Raw genomic sequence first — 21178 nt, 5'->3', positions numbered from 1 at the left:
CTAAGAAAAGAGAAGAAAAAAGTTTTAAAAATCTGAGTTAAGTACCTGACTTTGCCAACATAGAGACATAAAGATTTCTTGCACAGCCTAAATTAATTCATACAAAGTCTGTTTCCTATGATCCTGATGTGAAGTAGACTTAATCTGGAACTATCCAGATCAAAAGTTTGTATGTTCAGAAACTTGTGTAAGGACAATCAAAACATTGCTGATAAAAAGACAATGGTTTATACGTGCCCATATATGTAAAGACTAAACACCTTCCATACTGTATATGTTCATACAGGCACCTGCCCTTTTTGCTCCTTGGCCTTTTGATCAGAATATTTTTAATTTAGAAGCTGACTGTGGAGCCCAGAATATATTGCTTTTAGTTTAGATTCCTAGACAGTTGTCCTGGGTACTGGGTACCTGGGTAAGATATGGGTACTTGTACTTGTATCAACAATTTGTATTGTTTCTGCTTCATCACCAACAGAGGGGCAGCCTGAGCAGAGAGGCTGATACACAACACGCCAACAGGGGGAGAAAAGAAGAGGGCTCTGGCTCTCTGAGTGGGAGGAGAGAGGTGAGGAGAAGCTGTTATTATCTGACCATTCAGGTTTCATCACTCAGACAGTAGTTTGTTGTTGTGTCATGAGCTAGGTGCTAGCTGAAGACTTTGCCTTTTCTCTTTAGCGTTAATAATAGCTGTTACGCAGTACTATAATGATATTGGTAAAAAAGGAGGAGATGTGATGATGAGATGCATTGATGTTGCAATTTATATATATTCAACCTTTATTTGCGGCCAATGAAAATGTAGTTATTCATTAGGCTAGCAGCTGTACAGATTAGAATGAAGTAAATAGCCTGTCATTTCTGTCAAAATGTGTCTCCTCAACTAATAATTTGGGTTTTTGTTTCAATTTAATAAGATATGGTTTTGTAAAATATTTATAAATGATTATTATTATTCTTTTTTTAAATTCAAGACATTTATGTTGACTCATTTCTAGGAACCTGTTTAAATAGCAGTGTGTGAATTTAAACTTCTTGTCTTGTCTTGTGCATTGATTAAACGTATGTCTGTCTCTCTGAATACGTTTATATATTAAAGCTGCACTACCTGATTTAGAGAAACTGTGAAACAAACGTATAAGTTTGAACGATGTGACCTTCTATCACTGTCTCACACATGGAGGTTGATGGAGCACACACTGCCTCATATATAAACAACCAGAAAGTATGAGAACAACAAGCAGCGGTCTGCAGTTGGCTTTAAATTATTTGGACTGAAAAATAAAAATAGCTGTAAATAAGCTGTGAATTTTGAAATAAAACATTAGCTCCCTCACATTGCGTCTGATAGATTATAGTTCAGGATAGATAATGTATGTCTATTATAGTTTTTCCTAGATTTGATTCAATTGTATATCTCCATAATTACTAAGTGAAGAACATCATAGCAAATTGAACTGTAAAAGCTGGGTGAGATTATTGCTATTAATATCACCAATATTCCACCCTAGAATCTGGCTTTATGTGCTCTTTTTTTTGCTTTGAACACCTGCCCCTTTAGTGGTCTCTGCAAGACCGTGTCTTTATATGTAAGTAAAGTGTGCAGAGAAGGTTTGTGAATTTGCATCACCAAAAATACAAGCATTGTCTGTTATTTCTTGTTGAACATCTTTGAGGCTACAATCTTAGATGGAGAACAACTGTTGTGCCCAGCTATAGGAAAAAGGAACAACTGATAAAACTACATCTCCCAGCATTATTGTCTGTGTATCCAGCGATCATCACATCCGAAAACGGAGACTCGCTGTTTGTGGTCCAAGCCCTGCAGAATCTAAGCATAGATTCCCCAAGAAGAAACAGGTCTGTCTCTAAATATGTAGATGAAGCAGAGTCCCTCCATTACTGAAGAGAAGAAGCTACCGGGACCCCAGCTTGGCAAGCCAATCATCTGCTCAATGAATGCGACTGCTATGTGCCACACAGCCCGATGCAGTCCTTGGACCTTATGTACCCATGTGTGCTCCAACGGCTACCCAAGAGTGGTCCCACAGTCAGAGGCTTGTGTCTGGGTAGAGATAAATTAGTTTAAGATGAAACAATGTACTTTAACCCTCTGAGTGCACGCTACCCATCATTACATCTAAATATTGCTCTTTTCATTTTGTGGTGATATTGCTTTGTGCTTAACTGGTCAAATTCATAGTAGGCCGCTGAGTCTGCTCTGCATGATTGGTTAGATCGTGAGTAGCGCTGAAAACCCACGCCACTGGGTCTCCTTACTCTGCTGGGCTTTGCCTTTTTTTCCTTCTCTGTTTCCTTATAAGATTGAGCCCTTTTGACTAGTCTGTCATGCTGTTAACAGCCACTGCCTTTGTTCTAATTGGTTGCTGTCTGGTGTGTCCTCCACTTGCTTTGTCTACTAGCTTGTTTGCAGGTTAGCCTAGCTACACAAACAGACACACATTAAGTTGGTTCTTTGTTAACCTAAGCTAAGGTTGTCCTCATTCCCACTACCTCATAATACAGGTCCTTCTCAAAATATTAGCATATTGTGATAAAGTTCATTATTTTCCATAATGTCATGATGAAAATTTAACATTCATATATTTTAGATTCATTGCACACTAACTGAAATATTTCAGGTCTTTTATTGTCTTAATACGGATGATTTTGGCATACAGCTCATGAAAACCCAAAATTCCTATCTCACAAAATTAGCATATCATTAAAAGGGTCTCTAAACGATCTATGAACCTAATCATCTGAATCAACGAGTTAACTCTAAACACCTGCAAAAGATTCCTGAGGCCTTTAAAACTCCCAGCCTGGTTCATCACTCAAAACCCCAATCATGGGTAAGACTGCCGACCTGACTGCTGTCCAGAAGGCCACTATTGACACCCTCAAGCAAGAGGGTAAGACACAGAAAGAAATTTCTGAACGAATAGGCTGTTCCCAGAGTGCTGTATCAAGGCACCTCAGTGGGAAGTCTGTGGGAAGGAAAAAGTGTGGCAGAAAACGCTGCACAACGAGAAGAGGTGACCGGACCCTGAGGAAGATTGTGGAGAAGGGCCGATTCCAGACCTTGGGGGACCTGCGGAAGCAGTGGACTGAGTCTGGAGTAGAAACATCCAGAGCCACCGTGCACAGGCGTGTGCAGGAAATGGGCTACAGGTGCCGCATTCCCCAGGTCAAGCCACTTTTGAACCAGAAACAGCGGCAGAAGCGCCTGACCTGGGCTACAGAGAAGCAGCACTGGACTGTTGCTCAGTGGTCCAAAGTACTTTTTTCGGATGAAAGCAAATTCTGCATGTCAATCGGAAATCAAGGTGCCAGAGTCTGGAGGAAGACTGGGGAGAAGGAAATGCCAAAATGCCAGAAGTCCAGTGTCAAGTACCCACAGTCAGTGATGGTCTGGGGTGCCGTGTATGCTGCTGGTGTTGGTCCACTGTGTTTTATCAAGGGCAGGGTCAATGCAGCTAGCTATCAGGAGATTTTGGAGCACTTCATGCTTCCATCTGCTGAAAAGCTTTATGGAGATGAAGATTTCATTTTTCAGCACGACCTGGCACCTGCTCACAGTGCCACAACCACTGGTAAATGGTTTACTGACCATGGTATCACTGTGCTCAATTGGCCTGCCAACTCTCCTGACCTGAACCCCATAAAGAATCTGTGGGATATTGTAAAGAGAATGTTGAGAGACTCAAGACCCAACACTCTGGATGAGCTAAAGGCCGCTATTGAAGCATCCTGGGCCTCCATAAGACCTCAGCAGTGCCACAGGCTGATTGCCTCCATGCCACGCCGCATTGAAGCAGTCATTTCTGCCAAAGGATTCCCAACCAAGTATTGAGTGCATAACTGTACATGATTATTTGAAGGTTGACGTTTTTTGTATTAAAAACACTTTTCTTTTATTGGTCGGATGAAATATGCTAATTTTGTGAAATAGGAATTTTGGGTTTTCATGAGCTGTATGCCAAAATCATCCGTATTAAGACAATAAAAGACCTGAAATATTTCAGTTAGTGTGCAATGACTCTAAAATATATGAATGTTAAATTTTCATCATGACATTATGGAAAATAATGAACTTTATCACAATATGCTAATATTTTGAGAAGGACCTGTATAGTTTGGTTCTGATACATACAAATCCAAGCTGAACTATGACATTACTGCATTGTTGTATTTGTATTATTTTAACATTAGTTAATTAGTGTTTTAACTATTCGTTATAAGAGTTTTTATTATCATCATTCTTCAGTTTACTTGTTTTCTTATTATCCATTTCCTTTTGCTTGGTAGTTTAGTTGAACGACACTAGCTTAGTTATACAGTTCATTGGCTCACATACTTTAACTGTCAAGTTGAACTATTGTGTTAATACATTCTTTTGTTTTAGAGAGAGGTATTTTCTGTTTATTCTGTGTATGTTGCAGTGCTACCTGTTTGAGAACACCAGTGCACAAATACTTCCTTCACATTTTGTTCTATAATACCACCTCACCAGGCTGGTATTCATAGAACAAAACCTGACAGAGACCGACAGTTGTTTGGCTTAACAATGACTTGTTAGAGTCGAATAAAAACACTTTTATTAATTATTAATTATAGTTATAAATTGCTGCTGATAGCCAAACCAAATATTGTTGCACAACAACGACGACACTCACAGCAGTGACAACTTTTTAAGGATTGGGGTGTCAGTCTTCACATTGATCCAAATGGTACAAACACTTTAATGGTTCTTTGGCACAAGAACTTTCTGCATAACTTTGAGCCGCCTGGCTGCATTTTATTTATTGGCTCTGCCATCTCACCAGGCTGGTATTCTGCCTGAACAATGTTTAGGACTCAATCATAAAACAACTAAGCTGTTACTGAGTTCCGAATCTGACATGATCTTTAACCGGTAAAAAAAAAAAAAAAAAAAAAGGCAGGTACAATAGCCCAGGTGCTTTATTTGGTTAAATATGAAAACACTTGAAACAGTAGGTTTTAATCTGAATGTGTAATTGTTTTACAGCATGTCTATATATTTCTTGATCTCTCCTGCCATTCTGACTAGACTTTAGGGCAAGTCGTGGCCCCAAGAGATACGGCTTGTTTTAAATTAAGTTTGTTTTAAAAAAAAGGCAAAGAGATTATGTTTTGCATTTTTTTGTTTTGTTTGTTTTGCTAATGGTCCCATTTACAGCCTACACCATTAATAATATGTGTGCGCAGCGTGGCAATGGAAGCGCTGCCTCAGATGATGTACACTCGCCATTTGAAAAACCCAGCAGGACCAAATCTAATGTTAAACAAAACTACCGCTTGCATCAAATTGTGAGGTTTTTTACTTTGTTCGAAATTAAGTTTTACCGCATACCAAGCGGCTATCGGCCATTTCAAAGCCACCGAAGGCAGCTGTGGCTTCAGGTTATCAAGCAGGTACAGGAGTTGGACAATGAAACTGAAACACCTGGTTTTAGAGCACAATAATTTATTAGTATGGTGTAGGGCCTCCTTTTGCGGCCAATACAGTGTCAATTCATCTTGGGAATGACATATACAAGTCCTGCACAGTGATCAGAGGAATTTTAAGCCATTCTTCTTGCAGGATAGTGGCCAGGTCACTACGTGATACTGGTGGAGGAAAACGTTTCCTGACTCGCTCCTCCAAAACACGCCAAAGTGGCTCAATAATATTTAGATCTAGCACAAGTATTGGGCCAAGGGAATGCCATGATATGGCAGCCCAAACCATCACTGATGCACCCCCATGCTTCACTCTGGACATGCAACAGTCTGGGTGGTACGCTTCTTTGGGGCTTCTCCACACCGTAACTCTCCCGGATGTGGGGAAAACAGTAAAGGTGGACTCATCAGAGAACAATACATGTTTCACATTGTCCACAGCCCAAGATTTGCGCTCCTTGCACCAATGAAACCGACGTTTGGCATTGGCATGAGTGACCAAAGGTTTGGCTATAGCAGCCCAGCCGTGTATATTGACCCTGTGGAGCTCCCGACGGACAGTTCTGGTGGAAACAGGAGAGTTGAGGTGCACATTTAATTCTGCCGTGATTTTGGGCAGCCGTTTTATGTTTTTTGGATACAATCCGGGTTAGAACCCGAACATCCCTTTCAGACAGCTTCCTCTTGCGTCCACAGTTAATCCTGTTGGATGTGGTTCGTCCTTCTTGGTGGTATGCTGACATTACCCTGGATACCGTGGCTCTTGATACATCACAAAAACTTGCTGTCTTGGTCACAGATACGCCAGCAAGACGTGCACCAACAATTTGTCCTCTTTTGAACTCTGGTATGTCACCCATAATGTTGTGTACATTTCAATATTTTGAGCAAAACTGTGCTCTTACCCTGCTAATTGAACCTTTACAATCTGCTCTTACTGGTGCAATGTGCAATCATTGAAGACTGGCTACCAGGCTGGTCCAATTTAGCCATGAAACCTCCCACACTAAAATGACAGGTGTTTCAGTTTCATTGTCCAATCACTGTAGTTTGGACTGAGGACATTATCAAAAATGCAGCTGTCTGTGGTGTCTGTGCCAATTTTATAACAGGTAAGGTTATGTGTCTACACTTCGATTTCATTAGGAACCCTGGTTTTCATAAACAATTGTTTGTACAGAGTAGATCCACAATTTATGGCTGTTAAATTTGGATTTACAGTAATAACTAGTGGCTAATAAACAAATGTGTGCATGTGTGTATCTCTCTACACCATCACTTATTTTTATTATAGGCACCTTGGGAAAGGGAGGAGAGATGACATATTAAACAAGCCACCAGATAAAACTGGTCCATGTGATACTCCAGAATAACAACAAGAATCCAACATGGAACATTTTCTTGGTACAAATATATTTTGTCTTATAAATAACCAGTTGTTAGGGATCCCATGGTTGTGTAATTCCAGGTAAAGTTATTAAATTATAAACAAAATTCTAGGTCTGGAAATGGTTAGGAATTGACACAATGTTTAGTAAAAGTAGTATACTGTCAGTGGCTTTTCACTCCTACTCTTCTTGTCCCACTTATCTCCTACACTGTGGTCCAGTTTTTTGGTGCATATTCAAACTGTTCTCTTTTCTATATTTAAGCTTAAGAAGCTATCCCATATGGCCATCTTAACCTGAGGCACTGTGCTGATGAAATAAAGGTTATGCCTAAGTAACATTACCTTGGCATATAGATTCGATGTATCAAAAACCACTATATCAAATATTTGTAAGAGCTGGATACCTGCCATGGCCATGATCCTCAAGCCACTCATTAAATGGCCAAGCAAGGGAAACATACTTAAAAACATGCCCAAAATCTTCAAGTGTAACTTGAATACCTGTCAATGCATCATAGATTGTACAAGAATGTTTACAGCCAGGTCCCAGACATGGTCATAATATAAATGCAACAACACAATCAAATATTTGATCGCTATCACACCAGCAGGAGCGATTTCTTGTTGATGTTCTGGGTGCAGTGGGCGGATTTCTGACAAACAGATCACTAAAGAATCTGGTTTCCTAAAACCTTTGGAGCCCAAGAAAGAGGTATTTGCAGATAGGGGATTTCTAATCAGAGACGAGATTACAGCTCATGGTGCAAGTCTTTGTATCCCTCACGTCACAAAGGGGAAGAGCAACTCTCTGCACATGAAGCAGACACATCTCCACAGTTTTCTCATGTTAGGATCCTTGATGAGCGAGTCATTGGTCAGTGGAAAAACGTTAAGATTTACAAACTACAATTCGACTGTCACAAGTTAATGCCTGGTTCTCACAGCAAGATTTAAAAATTTTGATATAACGGATTTGGTCCTGCAGTGTGTGGTGTCCAGCCACACGGCAAGCACAACACACCACACACGAACAGATTTCACTCACAAACATTAAGACATCAGATGGGAAATTTCGCAAACTTCTCGAGATCAAATGTGAGTTCAGAGTAATTTTGCTCCATTTTTCCGTCACCTTGTTTTCTGATTGGCCATATGTCACATTCAACAGGCTACATGCTTCTTTGTCCACTGGGAACACCCCACAAGGTAAGATATTGCACCAAGACCATCCATCGTGTTGAATATTCCCAATTTGAGGTCGGAGTGGTCTTCTGAGCAGACTAGATCCCTCTTAACACATCACACACAGGTGGAATATCTCAAACGATTATCTTAAAAGTCATCACGATGATCGGGGCATGTCGGAAAGGGAAGATCGGGTAAAGAATTAGCATACAAATCTTGCCATGTAAACCCAGTATAACCTGTTACATGATGTTGTAGTTCTATGTGATGCCCTGACAAACCACTGTAAAATAAGTAGCTATTAAGGAACTGTGCATAGAAATTCATGAGTAAATGAAATGGGCCACCTGGGCCTAAATGATTAAGGGAATATTCCTGTAGAAATTAACCTAAGTAGTAAATGCTCATGCTCCCCATCATGCTTTCATCTGGAAGCCGGTTGCTATTAGTTAAGGTTAATTTTTAAAGTCAGATTCGTGATCTTTCACGGATAGTGTGCTGGTGTATCTTGACAAGCCTCTATTAGCTGCTACACTTCCGTTGCCACGCTGCTCTTCTTCCAGGAAAAGTATGTTTATTTTGGCCTGATGCAGAGATAAAAACTTCAATTGTGTATACAAAGATAATGGACATTTTTTGATACGGGAGAAAATCTGCATGGCCCATTGCTAAAGAAGTGGCCAGCTGACCAAAGGACGACGCATAGAAGTCAGTAGGGTTGGAGATGGAGAATGGGCAGCAGGCAGTTAGTCAGGCAGTGCATAGACCTGAGCTGAAAGAAACAACTGACCACTGCTTTTTGCTTCTAATCTTTGTCCCATGGATAACAGGATGGATTATTTACAGCTGCAAGTATGCACAAAGCTTATACACCCACAAACTAAAGACTGATGCTTTTGCTTTTAACTATTTCCCAACATCGCTGAATCCAGCAGGACGTGATAGCACGCAATGCATGCAATATCTCAATAACAAAGGACTGCTTGGATGTAATATTTGGTAGTTTATTATATTTCAAGGGAAATGAATTAACGCTCTCCATGCAAATGACATATTTGGCCAGTTAAATGAACTTTCACTGGTCTTGATGCTCAAACTTGATATGGATTTTAGTCAATAAAATCCTCAAGCTTACAGAAAGTAGTGTGGAAATTGTGATAACAGATAACAAGAAGAATAGTGAGAAAAAGGTAGGTTAATCACAATCAAGATCAATATCACAATTTTCAACCACTACAGTATTTCGCGATTATTTGTTTTTTTAAAATCCTGCAGGCCTATGTATTGTGAAACCTACATCCTGACACTGAGGTGCATATCTAAGTCAAAACCCAAAGCACTAATAGAAGTTGTTGTGACCGACACTAACCAAGTTGGTTATCATGAACACTTCGAACGTAGGCTGGTCAGACATTTTTGAAGATGAAGTCACTCTTGATTGCTTAGGCAACTCATCCTGCTGATTACATATGAAATGATGTGCCAGGTGCTTCTCCTGTCCCAAGTGCTATTTAATCTCCCACATCACAAGGAAAATACTGCCTCATTAAACCACTCCGGACAACAGAAACATAATTTTATTTCATTATATATCTTTAATATACATGAAAAGACAAATAAAGTACTAAATACTTCATCAATCAAGGGATACATTACAAGTCATAGTTCACCATTTTTAAAACCTTTGTAAGGAGGGAGCAGATTTCTCTGTCAAGCAGGCATTCACAGATCACTGAACCAATCTGGGCCATTCATGCAGTTTAGCACCTCGAACACCCTGACCTGTGGACTGAAAATGCAGGAGATCAACTAACAAGCTTCAAATTTGTGGGTGACCTGTCCTCCATCCTGAGTCACTAGCTTACAAAAGTAAAACTAGTAATTTAATGTCACCGACCATCATCCATCATTTTCTGTCATTTATTTCAAATAGGATGAAAAGGAGCAGACAAATGCTGCCAGTACGTGTCCTTGAATGAAGTAGCCTAGTAAAAGAGTTCTTTCTTATGATAAAAGTTTTATTTGTCTGTCAATATGCCGAACGGAGGTAATGACAAAGCAAAAATTAATTCAGTGCACCACTCTTAACAAAGTAACATATAAAAGACTAGAGAAAAGGACAGATTTTCTCTTTAAGAGGTATGTGCTATCAAAAGTGTATTGATTTGCATAACAGCTAAATCATAAATGATATTGGAAGCTGATATAATAAAACATTAAGTGTGCTTTCAAAAAGCTTTTTATTCAAAATAAAAGAAGAGCTCAGTGAAGGGTAAGGCTAATTATGCTTTATTTATCTATATTAAAAAAAAAAAAAATATATATATATATATATATATATATATATATATATATATATATATATATATATATATATATATATATTGTTTATTCCTATTGAATAGGAATTCTCAAGGACAAATATATTTCTTATATAGATATATATATAGGAAGTATATATTTCTTGGTATATATTTTTATCCCTTCAATGATTTCGGGCTTGAGAAGGAACCAGAAGGGAAGGCCGAGTAGAGATCAGGATAAAGGTTTAAGAAAAAAAAGAGAAATGCTTCTGAGGCACCCTGCTGTTGCTGTGCAGAGGAGCTGATGTTGGAGGTCAAACGTATCCATCTCCAATAGGCAATAAATTTCTTCTGACAGTTTGTCTACGAGTGTGGCAGGATGACTGACCACTAGACTGTTTGAATGGGCGCGCAAACAACTTGATTGGGACAGATCGATTAGTTGTCTGATGGACAAACTACTATATTTTAAATGTCTATTTTTGTTGCAGTAGGTTGCACAATGTGACAATTTATCATTCTATGAATATAAATTAGACAACTAGCAAAAAGCCTTTATCTAGTTAGTTAAGTTACCATGGCCATCAGTAACTTCATTAGTCAAGCGCAAAAACAGCCAATGACATGACCGGTTCATTGGCCACAGAGCAGGGCAGCCAGACAAGAAATGCATACAGGAAACACATCAAGAAGGAGAGGTGATAATGTTCCCAATCTATTTAGTCACCATGCCAGATTAATGCAGAGAAGACAATGAACATGCATGATAAGCTACGGCAGTGAAACCTGCTGCTGTGCCAAAACCAGTCAGTAAGTGTGACAGTAAGCAGAGACTGCACCCTTCATGCTGCCAACAGATGGCCTGAATAAAACATATCCATCAAGAGGAATGGAAGGACAAGGGTATTTGATTTTTCCACAATTAAAAAAATGAGGTTCATCCTTAAGACAAGGTATAAGCTAAATGTGTTATACTCTTATCTGCTCCTGCCATGTACTGTGTGTCATGCATATGCATACAGGTCATGCACACACATTAAACAAGTTGCCCCACAGGATTTCTCCTCTCTCCGCTGCGTTGGCTACATATCACCTGCTCCTCTACCATATAAGGTGTATTTATCCGACTATGCTGTTATCCATGTTCTACCTACCATCACACAGAGGGAACAGTTTGTACAATACAGATCCTCCCGACAGCCAGGTGATATATGCCAGCAGAATCAACAGCAACAAATGGCACCGGCAGACACACGCAAGCTTCTGATTAAGATTTTACCCAAAGAATAGCCATACTCACACAGCAGAAAGATTACGGTCACCGGCACTGTGATGTGAAAATCCTCCCACCTTAAAATTATGTTGCAACGGCACATGCGGTGGAGCACTAGCCACCACAACAGCCTGCTGTATGTGTATGAGTGTGTATGTGTGAATGAGTGTAGGTGTGCGTGTGTGTGTGTGTGTGGAGACAGGCTAAGCTGCACTCTCACTGCTACTGCCTCAGCTGGGGCAGTCTCAATGCACAGCCTGTACCATGTCGGCAGCCAGCAGGGGTGGGCATAAGTATCAGTAGAGGTGTGTGTGTATGTGTGTGTGTGTGTTTGTGCGTGAACAGGACTGCATAGCAGAAAGAGGCTGTTTATTACCTGACAAGGCTTTTCACTGACTGGACAGAAGAATCAAGATTGACAGATGGAGGGATAAACTGATTGATACATTGATTACCATAGAAGAAAGGAGGATCAGGAGTAGAGAAAGCAAAGAAATTAAAACAAGCACAAAAGTGAAGTATCGACAGTTTAAAATAGCTATTTATATATACTGTATAAAATGACACAAAGACATACCCTTTTATTTCAGTCTGACATTAAATAGGATAAACCTGTTCTGTTTTATGTCAGTCAGAACTAGCTAAATCATTGCTGTTTGCTAAATTGCAGAAAAATTAGGGTTTTTTCTAAAGAAAAATGTTATTCACTTTTTTCTTTTTCTCCTGTTATGTCCACATAATGTGCTTTCATCATGATGCTTTCATCATGATACATGATGCTTGTGAAGTGCGCCAGTCCCTCGTGAGGCAAAACCTCCACTTCACAGATGGGATGTTCTTAGGCTTCCGAACATTCCCCTCTATCCTCCAAAAGTATTGATGGTCATTATGGCAAACCTCAAATTTTGCGTTATTAGACTGCAAGACATGTCTCCAAAAAAGAAGAAAGTCTTCATCCTTGAGTGTACTTTTTTATCAAGTCAATATAAACATTTCATGCCAAAACACATTCATCCCTGGGACATAGAACCTGTTTCCTTCCTGAGCAGTATGATGGGTTGACATTCCCATGTAAAGATGAGCTAGCATTGCCAGGCATCTGGACATTGGTGAAAAAGACTTGTGGAGGTTCATAACTCTCTTCCAGAAATCTTGCCTGATTTCTTTAAAAAAATTGTATGTCTATCAAGAAAGCCGTGTGTTGGAGGTGTTGTCCTAAACTACAAGTTACTCTCTATTTAACCTAAATGTTGTGAATTAACCTCTCAGAAGCTTACACAGCCATGACATCATCATTTGTATTTTTTTCTTTAATTGTTGAACCTCATTGTGACTGTAGTGTATAGTGTAGTGAATTTGAAGAAAGTAATAAAGAAAATGTCTATAAAATTATCCCTCATTATTCAGGCTTTTAGCAAATGTAAATAACTTTGGTAATACTAACTTACCTAAGACAGGAAATGTTTAGTGGGATTTACTGCCAGTCAGTGAGAATAAAAAGGTAATGTCTTTTATATAGTGTGTGGAAATACCTGGTTTCTACTATAGATCACTGCTTCCATGTTGTACCCCCTTTATGCCCTGTTGATGATATTTTAGATAAATAGCAGTGCAAGGGGTCCAGGGAGGATTCACGTGTAACCTACTTGCAGAAATGAGAGAAAAAAGCTAAATGACGATGAGATAAAACAGATGCAACTTGTTATGAAAGAAGTGAGGGAAAGATGCCGTGGGGCTACATGGGCAAAGAGGCAAAAGAGAAAAACAAAAGGGTTATAAAAAAGATAGAATGAAGAAAATGAGTGAGGTTGTAAAATGCTAAAGAAGAAACTAGCAAGTAGATGTAAAGACAAAGTGAGTCAGTGAGTGAAGACAGAAGAGAGAGAAAGATAGGAGGCACCTTTCAAGGACATGCATCAACATCTGTCTCAAACTGGTGTAATGCAGTTTGGGATTCCCACAACAATACTTTCAAACTAGCATTTAACACACCCTAGTGAATTTATTGACTGCAGAACATAAAGCCTGTGAGGTCCTCTGTTAGTCTATATGACTGGCTCATCCACGTCTCAAAGAACCCCCCCCCCCAGGCGGACACACACACACACACACACACACACACACACAACTGGCTATCCAAAAAGCCTACAACAACATAAAAGGAAAGGATAACAGCTTCATGCCACGTTGCTTTCATGTCCCTATCACACATTGTATTGCGTCACTTGCGGAAAAAGACGGAAAGGAGGAGAGGAGTGAGCGTCTAATTGTTTCAAAGTGCTCCCTTTATAATATGTATCTGTCCTTTTTCTATTTATTCTTTTTCACCTGTCTTTCTCTCTTTTGGTATCACATGTGTATTATGCAAATATCAAATGCTCTACATCACCAGCATCACAAACAGCATCTTCCCACGTCAGGGTATTCCCACTAGGATGAATACATGTTAAACAGGGCTTAGCTTGGCATCCAGCAGCTTGTGCTGCAGTGGACAGGACAAGCTAATGCAGAGGTCTCAGATTTGTTTGTTGCCCACGCACATGCACAATGTTTCCAGTTAAAAAGAAATGACTGCCTGGTTACATGACAAGTTTTGACTAAGAAAATGAACTGTTCAGCATCATTTTTCCACAAGAGATGAAAAGCAGATGCTTGCTCAAAGAAATAATAGATTAAGCTCTGAAGGCTGCCAACCTGTGATGCTTGATTTGCTTACAAAGCCTAAAGATTTACAAATATCCCAATCTGAATAATACTGAAAACTCATTTTTTTCTTGTCTTTGTACAAGATAGAACCAATTTAGAAAGAAAATTAAATATTAGCTGAATAATTAAAATTATGAATAATCTAATTTGCTGATGGCATTTACTTGATGTACTTTAATTTCTTAGTAGCTACTGTTGGGATCACAGCCATGGTTACAACATGAAAGGCCAGTACAGACTTTCCTGGAACTTCCAAAATTAATTGCAACAACCTACTTCCAGCAACTGAGGAAAGAGGGGGGCTAGCAGCAGACTTCCCATGATGCACTGGCTGTATAAAAGCACCCCCCTTTCCAATGGTCCGATCTCTTCCACTGTTCCTCTTTGCGGGACCGGGATTGGAGAGGCAGCGCACTAATGTCTCTTTGCTGGCAAACAGACATAAACTCTTCAAACTGGATCCAAGGTTGTCATATGATCATCGATCATATGCACCAAGATAAGTACAAATGAATCACTCTGTCTATCTGGTAGATTCATTCATGAAAGAGAATTAAGGTACACGCCTGGCTTGACTTTCTCTCTAAGGCCTGCAGAAGCAAACGGTGTTCCAGAGAAGTCCCCAGTAGAGAAGCTGTCTCTACAGGCCGAGTGAAGCGGTTTTCCCTGCCTGAGAGAAGGACAACAGGAGCCGCATCACCATGGTTACGGTAACATGCAGTTTGGTGGCCGACAGAACATCCGCCACTCCCCACAGCTAAGGAGGTTAGCTGTAGCTAACCGTTTAAAGACTGTGGATGTTTCTTCAAACTTCGCCGCCTTGGACAACGTTCCTCACCACAGTTCATGAGGTTAAGCGTTTGGGCAGAATAATATAGAAGTGATTTAGATTGAAATGATCTAAACGTTTTTCATTTTATGAAGTTTGGTTTTGTCTGTGTTGAACTCAGCTATCTTGGTGCTAGCAGAATATCTGCAGCACATGTGTTCAGGTTGTGTTCTGTGTTTGTGGGTTTTTAACGTTAAGACAAACTTTATTTAAAGGTTGACTTTAAACACAGAAGATCGGCCATAACGCACCCTCCGCGCTTATGCATTTTAACCCTTTTATTGACGGTATTTTTAAAGGTGTGTGTTTGATTCTGGTGCTAAGCTATCAGCCTCCTTTGTTAGCTTCAACCGCTAACAGCTAAGGACACGTGCTTGCTGCCAAATAATATTTATCCAGAAAGGTTAGTTTTCAATCCAGTAAATGTGTCCCTAACATCATTTTACTAAATTTGATAACTAAGTAAACACCATTAAGCCCCATTTCTCCAGAAAGATTTGGTTCTTTTCCAAAATATTCCCTTAATAATATTTCTTTAAATATTATTTCAATAAATAAAGGCAGCTAATGAGACCCCGTTGAGAATTAGTCATCCAGAAGGTTGGTTTTATTCAGCAGATCATTCTTAAAACATTATGTTTCCAGTTGTGATCTGTCCCAAATTCAGCTCTGACATTCAGGTGGTAGGGTAGAGTGGGAAATTTAACATCAACAAGCATAGATCCATCCTGCCTAGTATGTATAGTCCAGGATGGTGATGGTATAAAAGTGTAGAGGATATTTTCTTCACACACTTTGGGCCCCTTAGTACCAATTAAGCATTCTTTAAAAGCCACTGCCTAACAGAGTTGTTGCTTTATTACCACATGGTACCCATCTTCTGATGTCAGCTTCCAGCAGGACTATGCACCGTGTCATAAAGCTCAAATCACCATCAAGCTGGTTTCTTAAATATGTCAATTGGTTTACAGTATTGCAATGGCCATCTGAGTCACCAGATCTCAATGGAAAACAGCATCTTTGGGATATGGGGAAGAACTGTGTTTGTCAATCATGTCAATGTGAAACAAAATCCTACAGGAATGTTGCTATGAAATCTATGCCAAAAAGAGAGCAAGTTCTACAGACAAAAGAGATTTGGTGATTGTAGGTTAGGGTTGCCAAAGTAATCTTTTAGTGTAATCTTTCAGTGTAACCAATATAAAAAAGAAAGAATAATTCAAACTGAGCCATTTTCATCTCCCCAAGCTGGTAAACAACTTTATGGAGCAGAGCTGCAGACACAGACACTCAGCCCCTTCTTTCCCTTGCAGCCTCACCATAGCTGAGAATTAGAACAGAGAGCTGCTGCTAGACGTATAAAACTCTGCTAACATGGCAAGTACATCTGGAGAAAAGCTTTAGCAACCCTCTTTAGGTGACATGGCAAAGCCAAAAGCATTGAATGGGGAATTTTGCCAGAAGAATACAGAAAGGCAGAGAATGCTAATAAGTAGGGACCGATATCAAAATTCAGGCAGATATCAATATGTCCGATATTAATATCACTGTTATGGTCGATAACTGATATTTACCGATATTACATATCATATATATTTCACTACCCTTTCAACACTGAAAAAACGACCACCCCGCTGACATTGCTTCTCTGCTTCAGTTAAACACCCTACAGGCATACACTTCATCACTATCACTGTCACATACCCAAACAAATACGCCTCCCCTCCCCCTCCAAAAGCATATACACAGAGCAACTAAATATCGGTTATTAATATCAGCCCAGTTTTATTGTCAGGCCAATAAAAAATGACTAACATCGGCCGATACCAATTTAATGCCCATATATCATGCATTCCTACTAATAAGCTTAGCATAAGCCTGAGTTATGTGTTTAGATATTAACAACTTACCAATAGCCCCATTACTATGTTCCACACTACCTAGTTGGTGTGGAGCCCGCATAACACAACAGCTTCACTCTACTGCGATTAATAATTAAGGCAGGAAAATGTGCAACATCAGACATTTCCATCAGGTAATGGTGATGTGGGGAAATTACCAGCAAACTCCTCCCTACCTTCCTCTTCTGCTTAGCTGTAAAAGAATAAGTGGCTAATGTAGCTAATACTAAAACAGGTAAACGTTAACAAACGGTGGATTCAGACTGCTGCTGACAATGAAAGACCAAAGTAGTCAGAACCCATGGCAACCAATCCTGCTCAATCTAATTGATCAAGGAAAAATATATAAAATGACCAAAAACAGAAACCTACAATGGTTGCTGCTGAATATATTTGCATGGGGCAGATTCTTGTCTACACTGTAAAAAAATAAATTGTCCAATTTGTTGCACAATTGAATCCAAGGTAAATACTTCTATAAAGAATATTACCATTTCTACTGTTACCCTATCTACTGTGTTGGGGCCATCCATTTTGGTCACACATTTTGACACACGCAGCTCAACAGACGTCGCAGCTCTGACGTCACTGGGAGTATAAACCAGCTGAGATGCAGCTGAGATGTTTCGGGGCCATTTCGGAGGCGCATATCTGGAGAGACAAAAGCTCGCAGGCGAACTTTTGCTCCACAAGGCCATTCCCGGAAGAGCTTGAAAGTTGAAAATCTGTCTGATACGAGAAGATCAGAGGATTTATTTGCCGATCGAAGACCACGCCACACTTGGCGCAGGTGAAAACCTACAGAGGTTTTATGTCCAAGGAGATGTTGATTCAGTCGACTAAACGGTTCGTCATCTTTTCCCCTCCTGGATGGATGAGAAGTTACCGGGGTTTTTTTCTCAATTCAATCATGGACGCGTGATCCCCCTCCCCTCCTTTTCTTCAGACCTGATCCATCCTCAACCGGTGGAGAGAAGAAATCAACTTCAAAGTAATTTCGTTCTTTTTATATTAAACCAGATAGGTGCATTTAGAGGTCTGGGCAGGATGAGGCAGTTAAGGTGATGTAGGATCACCAGTAGTTAATCTAAGGTATTAACTTGTTGCATGCAATACCGATTGAATTATGTTATGCTGAGCTGTGTTTTGATTTGCTGCGCAAACGCTGCTGAATTGTGTGTGGTTAATGTTTGTCTGGCTGATCTCAAATCAGCCAGGAGTTAGAAGTTGGACTTTGAAAAGTTTTTCATTAAAGGCAACTGCGGTCTGGGCCTCGCCCGACCATTCTTTGTTCCAGTTTTATTGCTGGAGATTTTCCACTGAGTTCCCGCCTCAGAGTTTATGACCCTTTGTCAAGATTTGGGGCGTTCAGCTGCTAGAGGCTAAAGGGGCATGGCCCCACCGTTTCATCAGCTGATCGCTGCAAGCTTGACATCAGAACACCAGGAGGATTTCTCTTCCATTTAACCCAAGTTACACATTTTGTCCATAAAACTGCTGGTTTGATCTTCATAGACACTAAATGCATGTATATTTTTCTTCTATTATTATTGGTAGGTTGTCATTTTTATTCCCTTTGTGTAGAATGGTGCTTGTTAGTTAGGTGAAGGTTTTGGACCAAAATAATGGTATATCAGGATTATTTGGCTTCAATAAATCTTCAAATATATAATTAAGTGAAGCGTTTGTGTTTATTTTGTGCAAGAGTGATTTATCTGTCAAAACAAGGTCGTAGATCCCCAGCTTCGGTGAAGCGGTTGAATAAACAGTGATAGTGTGTGGTTTTGGTTAATAATTAATAATTATTAAAGAGCTTTGAGCCCGTAATCACAAAACCAGAGGACATCTCTGATTTCTATTCATAAGTGATTTTTGGTTAAGAAATTAATATTTTCCAAATTAATATTTTAAATTATAATTCTTGATGAATATTAATTAATCAGTCAGTCAGTCATTTTCTACCGCTTATTCCACAGTGGGTCGCAGGGGAGCTGGTGCCTATCTCCAGCAGTCTATGGGCAAGAAGCAGGATACACCCAAACAACCAAGCACACACTCATTCATACACCTAAGGGCAATTTAGAGTGACCAATTAACCTAACAGGCATGTCTTTGGACTGTGGGAGGAAGCCGGAGTACCCGGTGAGAACCCATGCATGCACGGGGAGAACATGCAAACTCCATGCAGAAAGACCCCAGGCCGGGAATCGAACCCAGGACCTTCTTGCTGCAAGGCGACAGTGCTACCAACTGCGCCACCATTAATCAATAATCATAATCCTTACAACTGTCTACTTATTGGTTTAGCCCTAAATAAAACAAGGAAAACATTATAAGTGGTAATATTTTTCTGTTCTCTATTAAAAAAGAACCATGTGTTTTCAACAACAGAAACATAAACAGAAAACCAAAAAACATAACTGGGTTGTGGAATCAAAAATGGTATCAAGTATTGTTCTTAGTATCGGTATAGAGAAATTTTAGTTACATGACAACACCAGTGTGGGTTTAAATAATCCAGTGTATAGTACAATTAAAAACTGCTTGGCAATATCTTTATCAATAATTCAGTTTGAAATGAGTGATTTTCCAAAGACTAATATTGCAATTGGAGTTTTACTGAACACAGCAAAATAAAGAAGATGAAACAAACTGAATAGAACAGAATACTTGTAAGCCTATGGTGTATCTGTGTTGAGTTTGGTTTTGGTTCCTCTATAGTAATTTAGCTTAGTCAAGAAGCGTATGGTAGAGTAAGGAGAGAAGAGAAGAGAAACTGGAAGCAGTGATGGGGATCAGAAACAGTCCCTGAATATCAATGCACCATGTCTAAGAGAATTCAGGGCTGCAGTGCACCAAAAACAAGGAACCTGGGAAACAGAGCAGAGTAGGATCACAGGCAGCCGGAGTTAAAATACTAGTTTTACATACTCTCCAGTATGACCTATGTTTTACTTTCATAAATCCTAGTATATCATAGACATTCCCTTGTCTGAATTTCCTGCTTGACTTCACTTATTAAATTGTTTTACTTGAGATTTAAATAAAAAATAGGATCTTATGCTATACTTTTTCTAATGAAAATTTGCAAGTACTTTACTAACATGATAGACAAGTTTCTTTCCAATCAAGCAACACAGGCAGATGACTTTCAAACAGACACTACAGGGATGCCTTTACACTAAAAGAAGCACTCATTTATTATGTGATACATCTTAATTAAAGAACAGCAATCAAGAAGGCTTTGGGACACCTCCAGATATTATGCTTCCCTTACTTCCTTCCCATCGATAATATCTCCATCTCCTTTCAAAAAGAATCTGGTGAACAAGAAAATTCCATGTTTACCCCAGGTCAATCCCATATCCTCATTACTAGCCACCAGCCAATAACCATTAACCTCATTAATTGCGGAAGCCTCATAGTGTCTCCTGGGTGCAGTGGTAAAATGAGGCTGCAGTGTACTTGTGTGTGGGCATGCACACAAGCATGCAGATAATGAGATGACTCCCAAAGGTATCTAACCTTTCCCTTTATGAGGTCAACATCACTAGTTGCTGTTACACTATCAGGCAAAAAGCGGGCAAGTGAGAGTTTGCCAGGGCCTAAAGCTTTTTCACTTTCAGTTCTTATATTTAAGTGGGGCTCTCTCACAGCTAGGGACACCCTTGACAGATCACCAGTCCATCACAGGACAACACAGAGACACAGAACAAACATCCATTCACACACTCATATATAAGGGCAATTTAGAGAGACCAATTAATCTAACAGTCATGTTTTTGGACTGTGAGGGGAAGCCAGAGTATACCTCCTGGGAAAAATTGTAAACTCCACGTAAAAAGACCTCAGGGCAATATTTGGACACAGGACCTTTTTATTGCAAGGCAACATTGCTAACAACTACTCCACCGTGCTGCACTCTAACTAAACATATGTGTTTTAAATAAGCTTAGACTGTAAACACAAGTGAATATAACGTTTTTCTTAGTATTATTTGGTCTTTTTTTTTGCAGAAACTTGGAGTTTTAAATATTAATTTAAAAATTTGTATAATGGTCTAAATTTGTACTTATACGAACACCCTCACAGCCTTTGAAGGTTTATGTAACAAAACCTTTAATT

At 39.5% G+C, this 21178-nt stretch overlaps 1 protein-coding gene across 4 annotated transcripts in view; it reads right to left on the bottom strand.

The window, feature by feature from the left end:
• atp2b2 (ATPase plasma membrane Ca2+ transporting 2) overlaps positions 1–21178 on the bottom strand; it is a 198711-nt gene that overhangs the window by 134726 nt on the left and 42807 nt on the right. For 2 of the 4 annotated variants that reach the window (XM_047346415.1, XM_047346412.1), the window contains exon 1: positions 11645–11820. The exons of the other annotated variants lie outside the window; for them this stretch is intronic. The gene's annotated coding sequence lies outside the window, so the exon portion shown is untranslated. Of the gene's footprint in view, positions 1–11644; positions 11821–21178 lie in introns of those variants that run through there. 4 annotated transcript variants of the gene reach the window in all.

This window comes from Girardinichthys multiradiatus, chromosome 20 (assembly GCF_021462225.1).
Source record: "Girardinichthys multiradiatus isolate DD_20200921_A chromosome 20, DD_fGirMul_XY1, whole genome shotgun sequence".
In the NCBI taxonomy this organism is placed as follows: Eukaryota; Metazoa; Chordata; class Actinopteri; order Cyprinodontiformes; family Goodeidae; genus Girardinichthys; species Girardinichthys multiradiatus.
Note: the sequence above shows the minus strand (reverse complement) of the source record. Positions and strands in the feature narration are given on the sequence as shown.